Raw genomic sequence first — 21,582 nt, 5'->3', positions numbered from 1 at the left:
TCTGAAAGCGTGTCTTCATTCTCAGGAGAATCGGGAGCAGGTGACTAAGTGGGTGGCATGAGACGGGAAAATTATACGTACCGTTAGATGCATATTGAGGTTGTGCAGAAACGAGTGCAGGAACTGCGCCTTTTTCGGTTACCATATCATCTTCCTTCCTCTCTTTCTTATTGTCTTCTCTGAGAAGGAGTGGGGGAGGGATTCACCCTTTTCCCCTGGTCTGATTCATATTTATTTTGTCATTGTTTCATCAGAGTATCAGACATCCCCTTCGCATGTGGTTCGTAACTACTTCCATACATTTGTTGACTAAAAGACACAATTGAAATGCCATGATTATTTAACATTCCTGCTTCCTGAGAACTTATGAATCTAATGATAATCCTATACAACAAACAACCATACATACTTCCAGAGGAACAATAACATATCAATTCAAGAGTGCACTCACTCCAGCATCTCCGAGAAATCCTTGAACCAGAGGAACAGAACAGAGGGAAACATGTGTTCAGGTGTACTGCAACTGAGCCTAAAATTATAAAATCTAGCTCCATCTGCGGATGCAAAACCCCTTGAACCATGAAAACTAGAAGAAGCGATGCGGTGCCAACGATAAATGTCAGGGGAAACGATTAACTTGGTCTAAGAAATCTGCACTTCGATAATAATGTGGAACTATATATATCACTGACATCTGTTCCTATCTCCCTATGAAAACTTTTTTGCCACATGGGTGATGACTTCTGCAAAAACAATTCAGTAGTGCAGTCATCTTTTTTTTTTTTTAAGAATGACACTCAGTAGTTCAATCGTTTTTGTCATTTTCGGGTTGTCATCCCGTTCAACAACCATTCGTTAGGTAGGGCCCGTGATGTCACTTGATAAATAGATTTTTCATTTTGACATGAGATAGAATGCCGTCCGTTTTTCTCTGAAGCATCGGCGCTGCTGCTACCCAACAGCAGACGGTTCTGGACTTATTTCTCTCGCTCGCATAGTAGCAGGGTTTAGGGCGACCCATCGGGTTTTGAACGTATCAGATTCGGTCTGCACGCTCCAGCAGGGCAATTTAAACGGTCAGATTCGTTCTATTCGACCCATCCGTTCATTAAATTTGAGGAATGGACACGTCGGCGCCGACGCTGTGCGGCCAGCGCTCATGTCCGGCCATTGGCTGTTGGGCCTGGTTTGTAAGTGTCACGTAACCAAGTTAATTGTTCATTAGGAACCGACAACCAACTATACCAAAAGGCTCGCCTAAACTAAAAATAAACGGCCACTACTACACCGGTCGTACACGTGTACACCTGGCCGCCAACATCATCCCCGTCCAGCGCCGCCTGCGTAGCCCATATGGCTTTTTCCTGGCGGCGTTACTTGACGATGGCCCGGCGGCGGTTCTCCCTACGATGGGCCTCCCGGCACCGCTTGTCCTGACAGCGGGCCAAGGCGGTGTTGAGCTCGGCCGCCCAGTGCCCTCCTCTCCTCCTCCGCCGCTGCCCGCTCCACCTCCTCCGTTGCTGCCTCCACTGCCTACCGCGCCGCGTCGCGCAACATCTCCGTCATCCTGGCCGCCCTCGCCTGCATCGCGGTAGACGATTCCTCGCCGTGCTCCCGACGGTCGAGGTCTCTTGTGGGGGACCTGCGGTGCGTCGTGCGCACCTGAAGTGGTCATCCTCCTTGCCCAAGAGGGATCAAGCCATAGCTAAGGCCGCCGCCTCCGCCACGCTATCCTCCTCCGCTGCATCATCGGTGGCGTGGTACGCCTTGTCGCACGCCGCCTTCTCTGCAATGGCGGCTACATCGACCACTGCTGCCTCCATCGCCGCTGACGTCGCCTCCCTGCTCGCCGCCGTGGTGCGGCGACGCTCTTGCACGATGATGGTGGCGGCATTGCGTGCCGTAGACCCCAAGCGCGCCATGGCAACCTCGTGGAGTTAGCCACGCACGGCCGCCGTGGCGGCCTCACTGGCCACTTCTTGCTCCGCGTGATACAACGCATGTTGAGCCTGCTGCGTCGCCGCCTCGACCACCTCCACTAGCGCTTGATGCGCCACGTTGCCTTCGTGCTCGAAGGCGGCCACATGGTCCCTCACCTGTACGCGGGCCATCTCCGTGGCCATGATCTCAACCTCCTCGTCGGACGGACGAGGCCAGCGGGATCCGCACATCTCCCTGATGTGGTCCCAGATGGAGATATCCCGGCGAGGCATGTGCTTTTCATCGGCGATTGGGTGTGGTGGTCGACGCTGCGCCGGTGGCCCTCCTTTATAGCCCTCATCTTGGGCGGGAAATGGCCGTTGGATGCGCAAAGTATTCCAGCCGCGACAGGAAATAGGAAAACGAACACGGGCGGGCGACGGCCATTAGCGTCCCATCACCATTACCAATTAGAGGCAGCACGTCATCGTTGACAGCGGGTGGGGAAGGCATGTTGGGTCGGGCTGCTGTACGCACCACCCAACCAGAACAGACAGCCACCTCTAAATTGTACGCGGGCTAACTCAAACGGACAAAAACGGGCCATTTAGGCCGCTAATTTGGGTCGACCCGGTGCCTTAAAGTGCGTCTACCGTTACTTTTTGCGTCTTGTTACCTCAAGCAGCCCATATTGCCTCCACCACCCTCTTATAGCTATTATTTGGTTATCGGGTCTGCCTTGCGAGTCGTAGTGCATGCTAGTGTTGTTTATATCTCGTTATCGTTGTCGTTATCTAATCGGGTTATCTGTTGGGTAATCATGACACATGGTTTATGGATATATTTGTTGGAGATACACATGCTTTGCTTAATTTTTAACAACTATAATTGTAAGCAGAGACATCTGTGAGCCCCTTTGCGAAAGCATCGGAACTTTGACTCGCTAATGTCCCCTAGGTCCCGAGTTCTTGTTATCTGTTCTGAGATTGAGTGCTCTACCCATATGTGGGGATTACTACTGGGACCCCCCTCACCCTTTACCTTTTCTCAAGTCAGTTGAAAAGGGGGCCACAATCTTGGTTTTATTTGCCTATTCCATGTATGTCATGCTTTACTTATTGTTGCCTTCGGATGTTTACTTCATGTTGCCTTCGGGTGTTTATATTATGCACTATACCCCGCGGAACATTTAGCGAAGCGTGTGGTTTGCACTCCTAGCCGTTAACGCAAACCCCGAGTCCGCTTCGGAGTACGGCCGGACTTCGATACGGGTAGCTTAGTCGGGTGCCCCCTAGACTTTCTTGTTGAACTGGGAACGGTCTTGTTGTGAGACATCCACCTGTCATAAGTAGGTCGAGCATGCGTATGGTTACATTTGGGCAACCCATGTAGGGTGTACATCTTATCGATAAGCCGTGTCCGCGGTTATGGATGATTTGGAATTGTATAGCTCGATCATAGAACAATTTACACCTTTATGTTGCCGTTAATAACTTGCATAGTAACTTAGCCATACTACAACTGATACCTAATAAAACTTGTCAACAGTGTGAGTGCCTTTGCTAGTACTTTTTTGCGAAGGTGGAACACATCGGACGGGTTATGTTTGCAGAGTATAGAACTGCTAGCTTATGCGCTCTCTCATCTTCTCTGATTAGATGACTATTGTAGAGTGTCTCTATAGGTTTTCAGTGCTTGCGCGCTGACGCTTAACCCCACCATATTGCCTATGATGTTCCTCTTGCGTCCTCTAAGTCCCCTGCGTGCCTCGAGTACAAAGGACGACTGGTTGATAAATTCTTATACGTCTTGAAATCTTGTTAAGTACGAACACGTACTTATTGCTGCTTTGGGACATAACCGGGAAGGTATGAAGACATGTTCAATGAAGATGACGTTAGCAAGGCTACCCTTCCGGCTTGTCCTGGGCAGGGTTATGGACGGCATCGTTTATCTTCAGGACTCTTAGTCCAATTTGTATCTTGTCTGTACTCGGACGTATTCTATCTTCTATATGATTTGGATCTTTGTATTTTATATTTGTATTCTTGGCTCGTTCGTTGTTGTAATATGTATGTTTCTTTTGAACTCTATTGTAATCCTGTTGTAACGTTACCGCTCGTGTTAATTCCTATGTCATCACGTGTGTGATTCGTTGCGCATGTCGTGTCGGAGGGCGTCTCAGAATCGATACGTGTGGATTTTGGCGGAATCGTTGGAATCCTCATGGTACCGGTTCCAGGGCATCACGGTGGGAGGCACACCTGCCCTTGGCACGGCCCAGGCCCTGGCCGCGCCTATGGGTGGTGTGGGGCCCCTGGCGTCCACCGACCTCGCCCTTCCGCCTATAAGAAGCCTCCCGACATGAAAACCCTAAATTATCCAGCCTTCATCCACGAAAAGTTCCGTAGCTCCACCGCCGTCACAGAAAAGTTTCGGGGGACAGAAGTCTCTGTTCCGGCACCCTGCCGGGACAGGGAATTGCCCCCGGGAGCCATCTCCATCGACTCCACCGCCATCTTCATCGATGTTGGTGACTCCCATGATGAGGAGGTAGTAGTTCACCCCCGAGGCCGAGGGCTTTACCGGTAGCTATGTGGTCTATCTCTCTCCCATGATATGATCTTTACATGATCATGAGCTTTGTAATCTAGTTGAATAAGTAGACGTTATTTGATACGTCTCCAACGTATCTATAATTTCTGATGTTCCATGCTAGTTTTATGACAATACCTACAAGTTTTGCTAACACTTTACAATGATTTTATGCATTTTACGGAACTAACCTATTAACAAGATGCCACAGTGCCAGTTCCTGTTTGCTGCTGTTTTTGGTTCCAGAAAGGCTGTTCGGGCAATATTCTCGGAATTCGACGAAACGAAAGCCCAAGGCCTTATTTTCCCCGGAATGTTCCAGAACACCGAAGGAGAGCCGGAGGGGGGGGGGCAAGGGGGACCCACACCATAGGGGGCACGGGTCCCACCCTGGCCGCGCCGCCATGTGGTGAGGGAGCCCTGTTGCCCCTCCGACTCCGCCTCTTCGCCTATAAAGTCCCTCGTGTCCTAAAAACGCGATACGAATTGACGAAACTCCAGAAAGACTCGAGGGACGCCGCCGCCATCGCGAAACTCCGTTTAGGGGGACAGAAGTCTCTGTTCCGGCACGCCGTCGGGACGGGGAATTGCCCCCGGAGTCATCTCCATCGACACCACCACCATCTTCATCACCGTTGCTGTCTCCCATAATGAGGAGGGAGTAGTTCTCCCCCGAGGCTGAGGGCTCTACCGGTAGCTATGTGGTTCATCTCTCTCCCATGGTGTGATCTTTATGTGATCATGAGCTTTGTATCACTATTAATCTATGTGCTACTCTAGTGATGTTATTAAAGTAGTCTATTCCTCCTCCATGATGTAATGTTGACAGTGTGTGCATCATGTAGTACTTGGCGTAGGTTATGATTGCAATCTCTTGTAGATTATGAAGTTAACTATTACTATGATATTATTAATGCGATCTATTCCCCCTTTCATAGCTATTGTTGACAGTGTGTATGCTATGTTAGTACTCGGTCTAAATTGCAACGGTCTATTACACACTCTAGAGGTTACTTTAATATGAACTCCAGAAGTTGTGGAGCTTGTTTACTCCGGCTTGAGGTGTGCTTTTATAGCCCTACTGATGTAGCCCCGCTCACCGACGATGCTACATCAAGACCAACAAGTCCCCCAAGTGGACCGATGACACGAGCTCGGGTTAAAGCTCTACATGATGAGGTGAACTCGCTCCTCAACACCCTTGACCTTAGCACCCCTTTGGATGGAATGCTACCTCATGCCGACGTGCTATGTGTCATTAGGTACAAGGCGCATCAAGACCCCGGAGAGGAGGACACGCCATGGTCAAGGGAAGGAGAGGAGCAGCTGGACATGGAGATGATCATGAAGCCGAACCCGACGTCGCTCGAAGCGCTCCAAGGAAGAGAAGAGAGCTGGCCGGTCCAGGACCCGGTCAGACCGGCCCCACAACCGGACAATCCAGTCCCAGGCCCGGTCAACCGGGCGCCCAACCGGGCGCAGCTCCATCGTACCAGAAGGAAACCGGAAACCTCGCAAGTTCCCGGTTGGCGCCCGGTCGACCGGACCCAGGACCGGACCACCCGGTCATAGGCCCGGTCAGACCGGATTCCAAACCGGGTTTGACGGGAATGACCCACCAAACTGCCTAAGTTATCCATTCGCGTACCTTTTCGCCCTTGCTGGCCATGTATGCCTATATAAGTAGCCTGGACCCCTCCTTTACCCCTCAGACTTGTTTTGAACTCAAACCTAACTTTGAGCTTAGTCTCCCTAGGGTTACCATCCCTCTGTAATCAAGGCATCCTGGTTGTTGATTTGGATATTGTTGAGTGAGATTCTAGTACAAGCTACTCTCTCTCCCTCATCAATCTCTTCTTCTCCAACCCCAATCTCTCTCCGGGAATTCTGCCACGTGCCTCTTCCAGGAGATTCTATTGGCGTGGTCCATCGAGCCACGGGGGTAAGTATCGGGTGTATCGGGTTGGTGTGTGTGCGTGAGTACCGGCGTTCTTCGTGTTCTTCGTGTTCCTCGCGTTCTCCCACCTCTTCCCTTGGTCTTCGGGGTTAAATCGCGAGATCGGGCCACACACGGGGTCTTAGACCTCATCATATGGTATCAGCAGCTCTTGGTTACCGCGATTTTGACCCTCCACCCACCCGATTTCGTTTCTAGAAAATTTTCCCAAAATCCCCAAAAATAGCCTCAAAGTGCCTCTTGACCGATCTGTGATTTGGTCGCGTTTTGAGTGGTTTTGGTCCGTGGATTCGGTGTTTTTGTGCTTGATCTACTATTTCCCCAACTTTGAGCCTCCAATTCCATCGTTTCCTGTCGATTTGCTCTTTTGGTTTTGGTTTGGGGAAGAACAGGAGAGAGAAACGACGAACCCGGTTGAGAAACCCGGTCAACCGGACCCCAGACCGGACGAGCCGGCCCAGCACCCGGTCGACCGGGCGGCAACCGAATCCGTCGGTCCAAAATCCGGTTCAACCGGACCCAAACCGGGCACAGCTCCGCGCCCTTCTTCGACCTCGATTTCCGGCGACAACCACCACCACCATCATCACCACCATCATCGCACGTATAACTTGAAGTTTTCCCTTGTAACCCTCTTCCTTTTGCGATCTATCCCATCGAGCATTGCTTGTTTAGTGTTGCGAGACATTGCACGTGGCCCCGCATTGTGAGGTGTGTGTGTCGTGTTGAGTAAAGCATCCAAGCAAACACTCGTGTGGCAAGATAGCAAAAGCGAGGCTAACACTAACATAGTGTGTGAAAAAGCCCCAAAAACACAAAAAGAGTGCAAGTCGCACCATACATCCATACCTACAAAAGTGTGCAAGTGCCACCATAGATACAAAAGAGTGTAAGTGCCACCATATACAAAAGAGAAAAAGCTTTTAAGCAAAAGAGAGATAAGAGAAGAGAGGCCGCGTGTGAATCTTGTTGTCTCTTCCTTTGCAACCAAAGCTTTGGCTCTCCTTGTGTTAGTGTGACACCGAGCACCTTTACATACACTTTTCCGCTCACTTTTGGTTGCACTAACCCCGCTTATCCCGTGTGTGTGTTCCACAAATTTTCCGTGTTTATAGTGATCTTCACATTGACATTTGGATTTTTGGACCTTACCCACTTTTAACAACATACTCGATCTTGGATTTTGTCATTTGGCTTTCCACAACACTCGCCTAACACCATATTTGCTAGCTTTTGCGTGTGGTTTTGCGTGTGTCCCCGATACACTTGATCTTGCTTTTGGCTTGGTTGATTGCCTCAATACTATCTTACCTTGGTAAGAGTGCGAGGTAGTCTCCTTCCACTAACATACACAACATAGTTCTTGTCTTTCCATCATGGATAGGAACGGAGATACCACAAGGGATGAAGAAGTCCTCCGCAACACCGAGAGGTTGGCTAACCAACACAACCTATGGACGCAACGACAAGAGTTCAAGGAGCAACTAGCCCTCTTCGAGACGCGCATCGATGAGCAATACGATGAAGTGGCTCACAACTTCTCCGCCGTGAACCAAGACTTGGCTCTTCTTCGTGAAGCTACGGACAACTTGAATGGCCAAATGGCGGCCAATGATGCGAACATGGAGCGACGCATGGATAGCCTCGAGCGCGCCATCACCAACTTGGGTCGCCATCGCCGACACCGCTCTACTTCATCATCCTCAAGCTCGCCACAAGATTACTACTCGCATGGTGGCCTTTCGCCCTCAAGCTCTTCTTCAAGGCATGAAGACCATCATCGTCCTCATCGCCCACAAGCTCGTCATGAAGACTCTCGCTCCAACTCTAGGCGAGGAGAAATCCATCGCCATGCTCGTCCATTTGAGCGGCCTCCACAAGACCAAGTCCTAAAACAAGATCGTCATGCCCACCATGGGCGTGACGGCCAACCCCAAGACCAAGGTCCTCAAGATCCACCTCGGCGAGATCTTCACCGCCATCCTCGCCATGATCAACGTGGAAGAGGAGATTGATACGTCTCTGACGTATCGATAATTTCTTATGTTCCATGCCACATTATTGATGATATCTACATGTTTTATGCACACTTTATGTCATATTCGTGCATTTTCTGGAACTAACCTATTAACAAGATGCCGAAGTGCCGATTCTTTGTTTTGCTGTTTTTGGTTTCAGAAATCCTAGTAAGGAAATATTCTCGGAATTGGACGAAATCAACGCCCAGGGTCCTATTTTGCCACGAAGCTTCCAGAAGACCGAAGAGGAGACGAAGTGGGGCCACGAGGTGGCCAAACTATAGGGCGGCGCGGCCCAGGTCTTGGCCGCGCCGACCTGTAGTGTGGGCCCCTCGTGTGGCCCCCTGACCTGCCCTTCCGCCTACAAATAGCCTTCGTCGCGAAACCCCCCAAAGACAGAGCCACGATACGGAAAACCTTCCAGAGACGCCGCCGCCGCCAATCCCATCTCGGGGGATTCAGGAGATCGCCTCCGGCACCCTGCCGGAGAGGGGAATCATCTCCCGGAGGACTCTACGCCGCCATGGTCGCCTCCGGAGTGATGAGTGAGTAGTCTACCCCTGGACTATGGGTCCATAGCAGTAGCTAGATGGTTGTTTTCTCCCCATTGTGCTTAATTGTCGGGTCTTGTGAGCTGCCGAACATGATCAAGATCATCTATCTGTAATTCTATATGTTGCGTTTGTTGGGATCCGATGAATAGAGAATACTTGTTATGTTGATTATCAATTTATATCTATGTGTTGTTTATGATCTTGCATGCTCTCCGTTACTAGTAGATGCTCTGGCCAAGTAGATGCTTGTAACTCCAAGAGGGAGTATTTATGCTCGATAGTGGGTTCATGTCTCCGTGAATCTGGGGTAGTGATAGAAACCTCTAAGATTATGGATGTGCTGTTGCCACTAGGGATAAAACATTGGTGCTATGTTCGAGGATGTAGTTACTGATTACATTACGCGCAATACTTAATGCAATTGTCTGTTGTTAGCAACTTAATACTGGAGGGGGTTCGGATGATAACCTGAAGGTGGACTTTTTAGGCATAGATGCATGCTGGATAGCGGTCTATGTACTTTGTCGTAATGCCCAATTAAATCTCACTATACTCATCATAATATGTATGTGCATGGTCATGCCCTCTTTATTTGTCAATTGCCCAACTGTAATTTGTTCACCCAACATGCTGTTTATCTTATGGGAGAGACACCTCTAGTGAACTGTGGACCCCCGTCCAATTCTCTATACTGAAATACAATCTACTGCAATACTGTTCTACTGTTTTCTGCAAACAATCATCATCCACACTATACATCTAATCCTTTGTTACAGCAAGCCGGTGAGATTGACAACCTCGCTGTTTCGTTGGGGCAAAGTACTTGGTTTGTGTTGTGCAGGTTCCATGTTGGCGCCGGAATCCCTGGTGTTGCGCCGCACTACATCTCGCCGCCATCAACCTTCAACGTGCTTCTTGACTCCTACTGGTTCGATAAACCTTGGTTTCTAACTGAGGGAAACTTACTGCTGTACGCATCACACCTTCCACTTGGGGTTCCCAACGGTCGCGTCTTTGTACGCGTGTCAAGCTAAATTTCTGGCGCCGTTGCCGGGGAGATCAAGACACGCTGCAAGGGGAGTCTCCACATCCCAATCTCTTTACTTTGTTTTTGTCTTGCTTAGTTTTATTTACTACTTTGTTTGCTGCACTAAATCAAAATACAAAAAAAATTAGTTGCTAGTTTTGCTTTATTTACTGTCTTGCACTCTATATCAAAAACACAAAAAAATTAGTTACTTGCATTTACTTTATCTAGTTTGCTTTATTTACTACTGCTAAAATGGGTACTCCTGAAAATACTAAGTTGTGTGACTTCACAACCACAAATAATAATGATTTCTTATGCACACCTATTGCTCCACCTGCTACTGCAGCAGAATTCTTTGAAATTAAACCTGCTTTACTGAATCTTGTTATGCGAGAGCAATTTTCTGGTGTTAGTTCTGATGATGCTGCTGCCCATCTCGATAATTTTGTTGAACTATGTGAAATGCAAAAATATAAAGATGTAGATGGTGACATTATAAAATTAAAATTGTTCCCTTTCTCATTAAGAGGAAGAGCTAAAGATTGGTTGCTATCTCTGCCTAAGAATAGTATTGATTCATGGACTAAATGCAAGGATGCTTTTATTGGTAGATATTATCCCCCTGCTAAAATTATATCTTTGAGGAGTAGCATAATGAATTTTAAACAATTAGATACTGAGCATGTTGCACAAGCATGGGAAAGAATGAAATCTTTGGTTAAAAATTGCCCAACCCATGGACTGACTACTTGGATGATCATCCAAACCTTTTATGCAGGACTGAATTTTTCTTCGCGGAACCTATTGGATTCAGCTGCTGGAGGTACCTTTATGTTCATCACTCTTGGTGAAGCAACAAAGCTTCTTGATAATATGATGATCAATTACTCTGAATGGCACACGGAAAGAGCTCCACAAGGTAAGAAGGTAAATTCTGTCGAAGAAACCTCTTCCTTGAGTGATAAGATTGATGCTATTATGTCTATGCTTGTGAATGATAGGACTAATGTTGATCCTAATAATGTTCCGTTAGCTTCATTGGTTGCACAAGAAGAACATGTTGATGTCAACTTCATTAAAAATAATAATTTCAACAACAATGCTTACCGGAACAATTCTAGTAACAACTATAGGCCATATCCTTATAATAATGGCAACGGCTATGGTAATTCTTATGGGAATTCTTACAACAATAATAGGAACACACCCCCTGGACTTGAAGCCATGCTTAAAGAATTTATTAGTACACAAACAGCTTTTAACAAATCTGTTGAAGAAAAGCTTGGGAAAATTGATATACTTGCTTCTAAAGTCGATAGTCTTGCTGCTGATGTTGATCTTTTGAAATCGAAAGTTATGCCTAATGAGAATCATCATAATAAAATTTTTACTACAGCAAATGCCATCCAAGTTAGAATTAATGAGAATATAAGATTGATGGCCGAATTGCGTGCTAGGGGGGAGAGAGAAGAAAATGAAAAAGAAGATAATATAGCTAAAGTTTGGACTATCACCACCACTAGTAATGCTAATGCTACACAAGTTGATGTACCTCCTACTATTACTAATAAAAGAATTGGTGTTAGCAATGTTTCCACTTCAAATACAAAGCGCGAGAAACTGCCTGAAACTGCTAAAACTGCTGAAACTGCCTGTGATAAAACTGCTGAAATTTTTTCCAACATTGGGGATGATGATCCCATTGCTTTAGATTATAATGGTTTGAATTTTGATGATTGCCACATCTCTGAAGTTATAAAGTTCTTACAAAAACTTGCTAAAAGTCCTAATGCTAGTGCTATAAATTTGGCTTTCACAAAACATATTACAAATGCTCTCATAAAAGCTAGAGAAGAGAAATTAGAGCGCGAAGCTTCTATTCCTAGAAAGCTAGAGGATGGTTGGGAGCCCATCATTAAGATGAAGGTCAATGACTTTGATTGTAATGCTTTGTGTGATCTTGGTGCAAGTATTTCCGTTATGCCTAAGAAAATTTATAATATGCTTGACTTGCCACCGCTGAAAAATTGTTATTTGGATGTTAATCTTGCTGATCATTCTACAAAGAAACCTTTGGGGAAAGTTGATAATGTTCGCATTACCGTTAACAATAACCTTGTCCTCGTTGATTTTTTTGTCTTGGATATTGAATGCAATGCATCTTGTCCCATTATATTGGGAAGACCTTTTCTTCGAACTGTTGGTGCTATCATTGATATGAAGGAAGGTAATATTAAATATCAATTTCCTCTCAAGAAAGGTATGGAACACTTCCCTAGAAAGAGAATTAAGTTACCTTTTGATTCTATTATTAGAACAAATTATGATGTTGACACTTCGTCTCTTGATAATACTTGATACACACTTTCTGCGCCTAGCTCAAAGGCGTTAAAGAAAAGCGCTTATGGGAGACAACCCATGTTTTTACTACAGTACTTTGTTTTTATTTTGTGTCTTGGAAGTTGTTTACTACTGTAGCAACCTCTCCTTATCTTAGTTTAGTGTTTATTGTGCCAAGTAAAGTCGTTGATAGAAAAGTTCATACTAGATTTGGATTACTGCGCAGAAACAGATTTCTTTGCTGTCACAAATCTGGGCAAAATTCTCTGTAGGTAACTCAGACAATTATGCCAATTTACGTGAGTGATCCTCAGATATTTACGCAGCTTTCATTCAATTTCAGAATTTTCATTTGAGCAAGTCTGGTGCCTCGATAAAATTCGTCAATACGAACTGTTCTGTTTTGACAGATTCTGCCTTTTATTTCGCATTGCCAGTTTTGCTATGTTCGATGGATATTTCGATTCCATTGACTTTCAGTAGCTTTGTGCAATGTCCAGAAGTGTTAAGAATGATTATGTCACCTCTGAACATGTATATTTTGATTGTGCACTAACCCTCTAATGAGTTGTTCTAAGTTTGGTGTGGAGGAAGTTTTCAAGGATCAAGAGAGGGAGATGATACAACATGATCAAGGAGAGTGAAAGCTCTAAGCTTGGGGATGCCCCGGTGGTTCACCCCTGCATATATCAAGAAGACTCAAGTGTCTAAGCTTGGGGATGCCCAAGGCATCCCCTTCTTCATCGACAACATTATCAGGTTCCTCCCCTGAAACTATATTTTTATTCCATCACATCTTATGTGCTTTTCTTGGAGCATCGGTTTGTTTTTGTTTTTGTTTTGTTTGAATAAAATGGATCCTAGCATTCACTGTGTGGGAGAGAGACACGCTCCGCTGTAGCATATGGACAAGTATGTCCTTAGGTTCTACTCATAGTATTCATGGCGAAGTTTCTTCTTCGTTAAATTGTTATATGGTTGGAATTGGAAAATGATACATGTAGTAATTGCTAAAATGTCTTGGATAATGTGATACTTGGCAATTGTTGTGCTCATGTTTAAGCTCTTGCATCATATACTTTGCACCCATTAATGAAGAAATACATAGAGCATGCTAAAATTTGGTTTGCATATTTGGTCTCTCTAAGGTCTAGATAATTTCTAGTATTGAGTTTGAACAACAAGGAAGACGGTGTAGAGTCTTATAATGTTTTCAATGTGTCTTTTATGTAAGTTTTGCTGCACCGGTTCATCCTTGTGTTTGTTTCAAATAGCCTTGCTAGCCTAAACCTTGTATCGAGAGGGAATACTTCTCATGCATCCAAAATACTTGAGCCAACCACTATGCCATTTGTGTCCACCATACCTACCTACTACATGGTATTTCTCCGCCATTCCAAAGTAAATTGCTTGAGTGCTACCTTTAAATTTCTATCCTCTACCTTTGCAATATATAGCTCATGGTACAAATAGCTTAAAAACTATTGTGGTATTGAATATGTACTTATGCACTTTATCTCTTATTAAGTTGCTTGTTGTGCGATAACCATGTTCACTAGGGACGCCATCAACTACTCCTTGTTGAATATCATGTGAGTTGCTATGCATGTTCGTCTTGTTTGAAGTAAGAGCGATCTACCACCTTATGGTTAGAGCATGCATATTGTTAGAGAAGAACATTGGGCCGCTAACTAAAGCCATGATCCATGGTGGAAGTTTCAGTTTTGGACATATATCCTCAATCTCAAATGAGAAAATTAATTGTTGTTACATGCTTATGCATAAAAGAGGAGTCCATTATCTGTTGTCTATGTTGTCCCGGTATGGATGTCTAAGTTGAGAATAATCAATAGCGAGAAATCCGATGCGAGCTTTCTCCTTAGACCTTTGTACAGGCGGCATAGAGGTACCCCTTTGTGACACTTGGTTAAAACATGTGCATTGCGATGATCCCGGTAGTCCAAGCTAATTAGGACAAGGTGCGGGCACTATTAGTATACTATGCATGAGGCTTGCAACTTGTAAGATATAATTTACATGATACATATGCTTTATTACTACCGTTGACAAAATTGTTTCTTGTTTTCAAAATCAAAGCTCTAGCACAAATATAGCAATCGATGCTTTCCTCTTTGAAGGACCATTCTTTTACTTTTATTGTTGAGTCAGTTCACCTATTTCTCTCCATCTCAAGAAGCAAACACTTGTGTGAACTGTGCATTGATTCCTACATACTTGCATATTGCACTTATTATATTACTCTATGTTGACAACATCCATGAGATATACATGTTATAACTTGAAAGCAACCACTGAAACTTCATCTTCTTTTGTGTTGCTTCAATACCTTTACTTTGAATTATTGCTTTATGAGTTAACTTTTATGCAAGACTTATTGATGCTTGTCTTGAAGTACTATTCATGAAAAGTCTTTGCTATATGATTCACTTGTTTACTCATGTCATTTACATTGTTTTGATCGCTGCATTCACTACATATGCTTTACAAATAGTATGATCAAGGTTATGATGGCATGTCACTCCAGAAATTATCTTTGTTTATCGTTTACCTGCTCGGGACGAGCAGAAACTAAGCTTGGGGATGCTGATACGTCTCTGACGTATCGATAATTTCTTATGTTCCATGCCACATTATTGATGATATCTACATGTTTTATGCACACTTTATGTCATATTCGTGCATTTTCTGGAACTAACCTATTAACAAGATGCCGAAGTGCCAGTTGCTGTTTTCTGCTGTTTTTGGTTTCAGAAATCCTAGTAAGGAAATATTCTCAGAATTGGACGAAATCAACGCCCAGGGTCCTATTTTGCCACGAAGCTTCCAGAAGACCGAAGAGGAGATGAAGTGGGGCCACGAGGTGGCCAAACTATAGGGCGGCGCGGCCCAGGTCTTGGCCGCGCCGACCTGTAGTGTGGGCCCCTCGTGTGGCCCCCTGACCTGCCCTTCCGCCTACAAATAGCCTTCGTCGCGAAACCCCCAGTACCGAGAGCCACGATACGGAAAACCTTCCAGAGACGCCACCGCCGCCAATCCCATCTCGGGGGATTCAGGAGATCGCCTCCGGCACCCTGCCGGAGAGGGGAATCATCTCCCGGAGGACTCTACGCCGCCATGGTCGCCTCCGGAGTGATGAGTGAGTAGTCTACCCCTGGACTATGGGTCCATAGCAGTAGCTAGATGGTTGTCTTCTCCCCATTGTGCTTAATTGTCGGGTCTTGTGAGCTGCCGAACATGATCAAGATCATCTATCTGTAATTCTATATGTTGCGTTTGTTGGGATCCGATGAATAGAGAATACTTGTTATGTTGATTATCAATTTATATCTATGTGTTGTTTATGATCTTGCATGCTCTCCGTTACTAGTAGATGCTCTGGCCAAGTAGATGCTTGTAACTCCAAGAGGGAGTATTTATGCTCGATAGTGGGTTCATGTCTCCGTGAACTGGGAGTGACAGAAACCTCTAAGATTATGGATGTGCTGTTGCCACTAGGGATAAAACATTGGTGCTATGTTCGAGGATGTAGTTACTGATTACATTACGCGCAATACTTAATGCAATTGTCTGTTGTTAGCAACTTAATACTGGAGGGGGTTCGGATGATAACCTGAAGGTGGACTTTTTAGGCATAGATGCATGCTGGATAGTGGTCTATGTACTTTGTCGTAATGCCCAATTAAATCTCACTATACTCATCATAATATGTATGTGCATGGTCATGCCCTCTTTATTTGTCAATTGCCCAACTGTAATTTGTTCACCCAACATGCTGTTTATCTTATGGGAGAGACACCTCTAGTGAACTGTGGACCCCGGTCCAATTCTCTATACTGAAATACAATCTACTGCAATCGTTTCTACTGTTTTCTGCAAACAATCATCATCCACACTATACATCTAATCCTTTGTTACAGCAAGCTGGTGAGATTGACAACCTCGCTGTTTCGTTGGGGCAAAGTACTTGGTTTGTGTTGTGCAGGTTCCACGTTGGCGCCGGAATCCCTGGTGTTGCGCCGCAATACATCTCGCTGCCATCAACCTTCAACGTGCTTCTTGACTCCTACTGGTTCGATAAACCTTGGTTTCTAACTGAGGGAAACTTACTGCTGTACGCATCACACCTTCCACTTGGGGTTCCCAATGGTCACGTGCTGTACGTGTGTCAGAGATCCACAACATGATCAAGATGAAAGGGCCAACAATGAGCATCGTCAACAACCTCGACAAGATCTTCAACAACAACCTCACCGTGAACCAAGTGAAGCTAGTGTCCACCTTCAACGTCAACCCAATGCTATGGTTGGCCGTGGAAGACCTCCTATCCCACCTCAAGCCGCAAGAGATGAAGGCATCCGTCCTCGCCGAAGAAATTTGGAGGATGAAGAGAACATGTTTGGAAGGCTCAAGTTCACCATGCCAAAGTTCAAGGGTGAAGAAGATGCCGAGGCCTACCTCTCATGGGCACTCAAGGTTGATAAGATATTCCGCATCCACAACTACTCCGGTGCCAAGAAGGTGGCTATGGCGTCTCTTGAGTTTGAGGATTACGCCAACACTTGGTGGGAGCAAGTCCTCACTCTTAGGGAAGAAAAGGGTGAACCCCCAATTGACACTTGGGAAGAGATGAAGAGAGGGATGCATGCTCGCTTTGTCCCAACGCACTACATGACCGACCTCTTCAACAAGCTCCAAAAGTTGAAGCAAGGCACCAAGACCGTTGAGGAGTTCTTCAAGGAGATGGAGCTCACTATGATGCGAGCTAACATCCAAGAGTCCGAGGAACAAACCATCGCTCGTTTCTTCAATGGCCTCAACTACCCCATCAAGAGAATTGTGGAGTTCCAACCATACTCCAACTTGGTTGAGTTGGTCCACCAAGCATCGAAGGCCGAGCGCCAAGTGATTGAGGACATCAAGTACTCCAAGGTCAAGACCTACTTCTCCTCCAAGCTCGCTACGTCAACTCCTCCTACTACATCAACTCCTCCTACTACATCAACTCCTCCTACTACAAGTGTCAAGCCCGACGTGTCCTCTACGACATCAAAGAAACCGACTATCCAAAGTCGCATGAAGCAAACGGTAGCCTCCACCGCCTCCTCTAAGGCATCTACGGGACCCTCTAATGTCACTTGCTTCAAGTGTGGCACCCAAGGCCACAAATCGTTTGAGTGCAAGAACACCAAGGTTATGATCACTATGGAGAACGGTGACATAGAGACGCTAAGTGAGGATGAATATGAAGCCCTTGTGCAAGCCACCGTTGCAAATGAAGAAGCTTATGAGGAAGAAAGTGGAGAAGACCCACTCTTATGTGAGCATGACCCAAGTCCCTCACTTGTGGTCACAAGGGTGCTAACAACACAACCTCAAGCTATGGAAGACCAACGGTGCAACATCTTCCAAACCCGCGCCGGAATTGGTGGCAAATCGATCAAGGTCATCATCGATGGTGGAAGTTGCCATAACCTTGCAAGCACCAAGTTGTGTGAGAAGCTCAACCTCACTCTCCGCAAGCATACTCACCCTTACCATATCCAATGGTTGAGTGACAAGGGCAACGTCAAGATACAACATACCGTCACCGTCACCTTCAAGATTGGACCTTATGAGGATACTATTGAGTGTGACGTGGTACCCATGACGGTGTGCCACATGTTGCTTGGCCGCCCTTGGCAATTTGACAAGAAGGCTATACATGATGGACTCTCCAACACATACACCTTCAAGGTCAACGACAAGAAGTTTGAGTTGCGCCCGATGACTCCTAGCCAAATCATCGCGGATAATGCGAAGGCTTTAGCGAGGGCACAACTCCGCACCCACCATAGTGAGATGAGAGGAGAGGGAGCGACCCACCACAAAGATAGTGCGCGCCACAAGCCATATATGAGTGAGTCAAAGAGTGTCCTATTAGCCACCAAGAGTGAGTGAAGAGAGGTCCAAGAGAACCCATCCACCATATTGCACTACGTGCTCATATGCAAGGGACCATCGTCGGCGACTAACGACTTAACCAACATTCCTTCGTCTTTGTTGTCTCTTTTGAAGGAGTTTCAAGACGTCTTCCCCGACGAGCTCCCTCATGGACTACCACCACTTCGAGGCATAGAACACCGCATCGACCTCATATCCGGCGCTCCGCTTCCAAACCGTGCCGCCTACCGCACCAACCCCGAGGATACAAAGGAGATCCAACGCCAAATTCAAGATCTCCTCGCCAAAGGGTACGTTCGTGAAAGCCTTAGTCCTTGTGCGGTTCCCGTGATTCTTGTGCCTAAACCGGATGCGACACAACGGATGTGTATGGATTGTCGCCCCATCAATGCCATTACCGTCCGTTACCGCCATCCCATTCCGCGTTTAGATGACATGCTTGATGAATTAAGTGGTGCCACGATTTTCTCTAAAGTCGATTTGCGTAGTGGCTACCACCAAATTCGCATGGCCATTGGTGATGAATGGAAAACGGCATTCAAGACCAAGCTTGGTCTCTATGAATGGCTCGTTATGCCTTTTGGTCTTTCCAATGCTCCATCCACATTCATGCGTCTTATGAATCACATCTTGCGTCCTCTCATTGGCAAGAGTGTGGTTGTCTATTTTGATGATATTCTCATTTATAGCAAAAATCTCGAGGACCATGTGCAACATGTGAGAGAGGTCTTATGCATCTTGCGTCTTGAGAAGCTTTATGCCAACCTCCCTAAATGCACATTTGCTCAAAACAAATTGGTTTTCCTTGGCTTTGTGGTTTCCGCTAATGGGATTGAAGTTGATTCTTCCAAGGTGGAGGCCATCCATAATTGGCCTACTCCTACAAATGTTGGTCAAGTCCGAAGTTTTCATGGACTCGCCGGTTTCTACCGTCGCTTTGTGAAAGATTTTAGCACCATTGCTTGCCCTTTGAATGAGCTTACCAAGAAGAATGTTCCGTTTGTTTGGGGCAAGGCCCAACAAAATGCTTTTGATGAGTTGAAAAAACGCCTTACCGAAGCTCCCCTTCTTGTGCTTCCAAATTTTGCAAAAACTTTTGAGATTGAGTGTGATGCAAGTGGGCTTGGTATTGGTGGCGTTCTTATGCAAGAGGGCAAACCCGTGGCATATTATAGTGAGAAGTTGGATGGCGCACGCCTCAACTATCCTATATATGACAAGGAGCTCTACGCTTTGGTTCGTGTTCTTGAAGTTCGGCAACACTATCTTTGGCCTAAAGAGTTTATCATTCATTCCGACCATGAGTCCTTGAAATATTTGAAAAGCCAACACAACTTGAACAAACGACATGCAAAATGGGTCGAGTTCATTGAGTCCTTCCCATATGTAATCAAATACAAGAAGGGCAAGGACAATGTTGTGGCGGATGCTCTTTCCCGCAAAAACACCCTTTTGCTTACTCGCTTGGATTTTAATGTCTTGGGACTTGAAGAGATCAAAGAACTATATCCTTCCGATTCTTTCTTTTCTCCCATATTTGAGAAGTGCTCCGTTGAACGAGGAGTGGATGATTTCTATTTGCATGATGGCTACTTGTTTAAAGCTAACAAGATTTGCATTCCCGAGTCTTCCCTTCGAAAATTGCTTTTACAAGAGTCACATGGGGGTGGCCTTATGGGTCACTTTGGACGTGACAAGACATTCGCGATGTTATCCACTCACTACTATTGGCCAAAGATGAAGCGAGATGTGGAGCGCCTATGCAACCGTTGCACTACATGCCTTCAAGCTAAGTCCACCTCCAACCCTTATGGTCTTTACACCCCATTGCCTATTCCATATGCACCATGGACCGATATTAGCATGGATTTCGTTCTAGGATTGCCTCGCACTAAGCATGGTCATGATTCCATATTTGTAGTAGTGGATAGATTCTCTAAGATGGCTCATTTCATACCTTGCCATAAGAGCGACGATGCTTCACACATTGCTTCATTGTTTTTCAGGGAAATTGTTCGCCTACACGGAATATCCGCAAGCATTGTGTCGGATCGAGACGTCAAGTTCATGAGCTATCTATGGAAGTCGCTCATGGCAAAGTTTGGAGTGAAGCTCTTGTTCTCATCATCCTCGCACCCGCAAACGGACGGACAAACGGAAGTGGTCAATCGAAGCCTCTCCACTCTCCTACGCATCCTCGTGAAGAAGAACTTGAAATCATGGGAGGAGTGCCTTCCTCACGCGGAGTTCGCCTACAACCGCGCCAAGCACAAGACAACATCAAGGAGCCCCTTCATGGTCGTCTACGGCTTCGAACCTTACACGGCACTCGACATACTTCCACTCCCCCTTCATGAGCGGAGCAACATGGACTTCGACAAGCGCACCACCGCCATGAAGAAACTACATGAAGAAACAAGAGCGACCATACAAGAACATGTGCTTCGTCAAGCCAACCGCATCAACGCCAAGAAGAAGGAAAGGATATTTCAAGAAGGAGACCTCGTTTGGATCCACCTCCGGAAGGAAAGGTTCCCTCATGAGCGCAACTCCAAGCTCAAGCCAAGAGGAGATGGCCCCTTCAAGGTCCTCAAACGCATCAACAACAACGCTTACGTCATCGACATCCCGACATCCAAGTACTTGGTGAGCAACACGTTCAACGTCTCGGACTTGTCACCCTATCATGGAGATGAGGAAGTGCAAGAGTCGAGGTCGACTCTTTCCCAAGGGGGGGAGATGATGTAGCCCCGCTCACCGACGACGCTACATCAAGACCAACAAGTCCCCCAAGTGGACCGATGACGCGAGCTCGGGTTAAAGCTCTACATGATGAGGTGAACTTGCTCCTCACCACCCTTGACCTTAGCACCCCTTTGGATGGAATGCTACCTCATGCCGACGTGCTATGTGTCATTAGGTACAAGGCGCATCAAGACCCCGGAGAGGAGGACACGCCATGGTCAAGGGATGGAGAGGAGCAGCTGGACATGGAGATGATCACGGAGCCGAACCCGACGTCGCTCGAAGCGCTCCAAGGAAGAGAAGAGAGCTGGCTGGTCCAGGACCCGGTCAGACCGGCCCCACAACCGGACAATCCGGTCCCAGGCCCGGTCAACCGGGCGCCCAACCGGGCGCAGCTCCATCGTACCGGAAGGAAACCGGAAACCTCGCAAGTTCCCGGTTGGCGCCCGGTCGACCGGACCC

Source organism: Lolium perenne, chromosome 3 (assembly GCF_019359855.2).
Source record: "Lolium perenne isolate Kyuss_39 chromosome 3, Kyuss_2.0, whole genome shotgun sequence".
NCBI lineage: Eukaryota > Viridiplantae > Streptophyta > Magnoliopsida > Poales > Poaceae > Lolium > Lolium perenne.
Note: the sequence above shows the minus strand (reverse complement) of the source record.